We start from the raw sequence: 5,293 nt of genomic DNA on the forward strand, positions 1-5,293 counted from the left end.
CATATTGTTATTTTCTTGACGTGCGTGCATGACGCACTCACGGAAGCGTTGTAACACAAATGCCTTACATGTCTTCTCTCTCTACGTTTTCATATATGGAAAGCGTACCTGCAAAATATTATATGAGAAATGCCATGCGCAGTGATAAAGGTAAATTAACTAAAATTCCACAGTCATGATCAAACAATAATTTACAGGGTGGTCCTTTTATAGTGACTGGGCCAAATATCTCACGAAATAAGCATCAAACGTAAAAAATAACAAAGAACGAAACTCGTCGAGCTTGAAGGGGGAAACCAGATGACGCTATGGTTCGCCCGCTAGATCACGCTGCCATAGGTCAAACGAATATCAATTGTGCCAGGTGTAGAAGTGTGAAACCGGAATTTGGTTGCAATAATTACACGTCTGATAAACGATATTTTATTTAAAATAATCTCAATTGCTATTTATACATTTCTCCCACCTCTCCGGCAGGCTATGAATGCCACGGCAGAATAACACTTATTCTTTTGAAGTGAACCAGTCAGCGAGCCATTTTCGTACATTTTCATACGAACTGAAGCGTTGTTCAGTGAGAGCGAGTCCCAATGATGCAAGTAGATACACCAGGAGCCAAGCCCGGTGAATAAGAGACGTGCCCTAGTATTTCCCAGCTGAACCCTTCGATAGTTTTCCTGACCTGTTCTTCTGTGTGTGATTGGGCGTTATCATGGATCATTATGACTTTGTGCTGCCTTTTTCCTTATTCCGGTCGTTTTCCACGTAATGTTCGATTTAAATCGATCATTTACTGTTAGTAGCGATCAGTGTTGACGGTTTCATCAGCAGCTCATAATATATGACACCCTTCTGATATCACCAAACACAGAGCATTGTCTTCTTTCCAAAGCGATTTGGTCTTGCAGTGGATATCGATGGTTAGCGAGGATTCATCGATAACTTACGACACTTAGGATTCTCAAAATACACTCCTGGAAATGGAAAAAAGAACACATTGACACCGGTGTGTCAGACCCACCATACTTGCTCCGGACACTGCGAGAGGGCTGTACAAGCAATGATCACACGCACGGCACAGCGGACACACCAGGAACCGCGGTGTTGGCCGTCGAATGGCGCTAGCTGAGCAGCATTTGTGCACCGCCGCCGTCAGTGTCAGCCAGTTTGCCGTGGCATACGGAGCTCCATCGCAGTCTTTAACACTGGTAGCATGCCGCGACAGCGTGGACGTGAACCGTATGTGCAGTTGACGGACTTTGAGCGAGGGCGTATAGTGGGCATGCGGGAGGCCGGGTGGACGTACCGCCGAATTGCTCAACACGTGGGGCGTGAGGTCTCCACAGTACATCGATGTTGTCGCCAGTGGTCGGCGGAAGGTGCACGTGCCCGTCGACCTGGGACCGGACCGCAGCGACGCACGGATGCACGCCAAGACCGCAGGATCCTACGCAGTGCCGTAGGGGACCGCACCGCCACTTCCCAGCAAATTAGGGACACTGTTGCTCCTGGGGTATCGGCGAGGACCATTCGCAACCGTCTCCATGAAGCTGGGCTACGGTCCCGCACGCCGTTAGGCCGTCTTCCGCTCAGGCCCCAACATCGTGCAGCCCGCCTCCAGTGGTGTCGCGACAGGCGTGAATGGAGGGACGAATGGAGACGTGTCGTCTTCAGCGATGAGAGTCGCTTCTGCCTTGGTGCCAATGATGGTCGTATGCGTGTTTGGCGCCGTGCAGGTGAGCGCCACAATCAGGACTGCATACGACCGAGGCACACAGGGCCAACACCCGGCATCATGGTGTGGGGAGCGATCTCCTACACTGGCCGTACACCACTGGTGATCGTCGAGGGGACACTGAATAGTGCACGGTACATCCAAACCGTCATCGAACCCATCGTTCTACCATTCCTAGACCGGCAAGGGAACTTGCTGTTCCAACAGGACAATGCACGTCCGCATGTATCCCGTGCCACCCAACGTGCTCTAGAAGGTGTAAGTCAACTACCCTGGCCAGCAAGATCTCCGGATCTGTCCCCCATTGAGCATGTTTGTGACTGGATGAAGCGTCGTCTCACGCGGTCTGCACGTCCAGCACGAACGCTGGTCCAACTGAGGCGCCAGGTGGAAATGGCATGGCAAGCCGTTCCACAGGACTACATCCAGCATCTCTACGATCGTCTCCATGGGAGAATAGCAGCCTGCATTGCTGCGAAAGGTGGATATACACTGTACTAGTGCCGACATTGTGCATGCTCTGTTGCCTGTGTCTATGTGCCTGTGGTTCTGTCAGTGTGATCATGTGATGTATCTGACCCCAGGAATGTGTCAATAAAGTTTCTCCTTCCTGGGACAATGAAATCACGGTGTTCTTATTTCAATTTCCAGGAGTGTATATCCATTTTTCTTCACCGGCCACTCTTCGATAGAGAAAAGACTTTTTGTATTTGGCGAGCAGCATTTCACAAGTGATCATTCGATTTGATTCCTGTCTTTCATTCAGTTCATGCGGAACCCACTCTCCCGCTTTCTGCTCCTTTCCCATAGCTTTCTGCTTCACTTTAAATTGATCCGCGAGTTCCTCTTTAGTTTGAGTATCATCTTCAACCAATAAGAACTGCAATTTGTTGTCTTCTAACTTTTTCGGTGGTTTCCAGCGCTCTTCATTTCTTACGTCAAAATGACCACTTTTGAATCTTTTGAACCACTAAAAACACTGTGTTTTCCCAAGAGCATATTCGCTGAAAGCTTCGACAAGCATTCGATGCGATTCTGCAACAGTTTTCTTCAAGCGACGCAAGAAAACCAATGCTGTTCTCAAATGGTGGTTCGTAGTCACAAACATCGACATGTTTAAAGGAGTTACCAGTGTACGGAACTGCTTGTTGACATTAGTCGCCAGCCGTTAGAGGAAGCAGATGGCGCTGGAGACGCGGTCTCACGGGCTCTACACTGACGGCAAGCGCCTTGTATAGGGAAATTCCGGCTTCATACTTCTGCACCTGGTATACTCTTCGTAGGAATATTAACAACGTAGGAAAAGACTGCTACTTGCCCTATAGAAGACATGTTAAGTTGCAGACAGGGACACTTAAAAGACATTTACATAAAGCTTTCAGGCACAGGTTTCATCAGCTATAGAGAAACACCCACAACCGTTCACACGAACCAACAAGCACACCTCATGCACCTATGACCACTAACTCCGGCAGCTCAAGCCAGAATCCTACATTGTTGTATCTATGTATATTCTTTTGTGTGTATCACCCACATCTCCTTCTAAATCACTGGATCGATTTCAGCTGAACGTGATACATGTGTCACTTACTGTCTGGAAAGAATCACTGTGGGGGTAAGAATCACTTAGCTATCAAAGTGGTGGAGTGGAAATGGAGTGTACTTCATGATGCACAAATAGCCAGACTATATTCGTCCAGTATTTGAGAATAAATCACTTAGTGACTGGCAGCAAACTTTACACATAATTTCAAACCTTTACCAAACTTTCTCTCGATGGCAACCTCCACAAAATGTTGAAAGGAAAACAGTTTTCGCTGTTGTTTGCAAGAATTCTGCCACATCAGGCGTGCCGTCTTAATTTATTTCTTCTTTACTACTAACGGTATTCGCTACACTTTCTGCAGACAGCGCTCGCATATACAAGTGCATAAAAAAGCACTTCGTCTGCAGGCCACAAGCGGCCCATCGGTACCATCCGACCGCCGTGTCATCCTAAAATGAGTATGCGGATAGGAAGGGCGTGTGGTCAGCACACCACTTTCCCGGTCGTTATGATGGTTTTCTTTGACCAGAGCCGCTACTATTCGGTCGAGTAGCTCCTCAGTTGGCATCACGAGGCTGAGTGCACCCGAAAAATGGCAACAGCGCATGGCGGCCCGGATGGTCACCCATCCAAGTGCTGACCACGCCCCACAGCGCTTAACTTCAGTGTTCTGACGGGAACCGGTGTATCCACTGCGGCAAGGCCGTTGCCATATCACACTGTATGCACTAGCAAAATTATATGATTGTACGACACATACTTCAGGGGATATGACATCATAAACTCTGAGATGCGACAAAAACTCCCAAATCAAGCTTGAGGCTTAAATTTATTACTGGTTTATTGCTACGCCTATTCGCAACAGATATCGCAAACAGTATCTGCATATGCCACTGAATGTACCGTCAAAAATATATCAACGCACGGCTAATAATTGAGGAGATATGACGTCAAATACTGGGATGCGTGAGAAACTGCCGCATTATTCATGACTTTTTAATTTACTATTCTTTTGCTACTAACTCAGTGGAGTCGGTATCCAGGGCACTGTCACTGACATAGACGGCGCCCCAGTAAGCATCCATTGTTTCTGCGCAGTGTTTAAAGTCCAGCTGAGTTACGCTGCGAACTCCGACGACAGGTGTAATACCCGCACCATCCAAGTACACCCACAGGAGTGGGAGGCAGTCGGCTCGTCGTAACACTTTTCGCGGTTGCGAGTCACGTCTTCAGACGTCTGCTACCACGTGACAAAACTTCTGGAGAGGTGGTCCAAATACTTGACAAGTACTCGCCATAGAAATTACTTGTCTTCCCTGACATCTTTCTGTACTCCGCTGCCAACGTCAGGGGCGGGTGAAGTTCACGAAGTGTTCTAAAATCAGTTTCCCGATCAGGATCAAAGGCTGACAGCGGCCTTTTCCATACACATATGAAATTTGCTGTATTTACCATTGTGAGCATCATGTGAGACATTTCGAAGAAATAATATGTTTATAGACTCTCATTGGAACGTATACTATCGGAATTTTAAGAGTAATACTCTTCTCAAAGAAAATTCTTTTGTGAGGTCTTCATACGAAGTTTTTTGATAATTCTGCGACGTTTTTGCTCTTGCGAAGAAAGCGCGCGATGAAGCACCCAACTGCTCTTAGAGTTTGGCACTAAATTTTCCGGTAGTTAATTTTGGCAATGTTCCCGGAGAGTCAAAAAATTTCAAGAATTGCTCGAACTAGGATTTTTCTAACGGAGTCCTTCGACGGTGAACTAAACTCCCTAGGGACTGCTTCGATCCATCTGTGTCTGATATGTGCTTTCCTTACGTCATTGACCGTTCAGCACACTGCACTTAATTGCCACAAGGTGCGATTAAAACAAAGTACACGAGGTGAAGTTGGATTTACAAAACGTGAAAACTAATATACGAGGGTCGTCCACTAAGTTCCGTTTCTATTTCTATCCGCAGCAGCGCTACGATCGCAGTTCCGAGCATGCGCGGCAGTTACTCTGAC

The 5,293-nt window shown here is 47.3% G+C and overlaps 1 pseudogene; it reads right to left on the reverse strand.

Moving 5' to 3' along the window:
- Positions 1 to 3,874: 3,874 nt before the first annotated feature.
- On the reverse strand, positions 3,875 to 3,992 carry LOC126089502 (5S ribosomal RNA; annotated as a pseudogene).
- Between the last annotated feature and the right edge of the window lie 1,301 nt (positions 3,993 to 5,293).

Source organism: Schistocerca cancellata, chromosome 6 (genome assembly GCF_023864275.1).
Source record: "Schistocerca cancellata isolate TAMUIC-IGC-003103 chromosome 6, iqSchCanc2.1, whole genome shotgun sequence".
Classification (NCBI taxonomy): domain Eukaryota; kingdom Metazoa; phylum Arthropoda; class Insecta; order Orthoptera; family Acrididae; genus Schistocerca; species Schistocerca cancellata.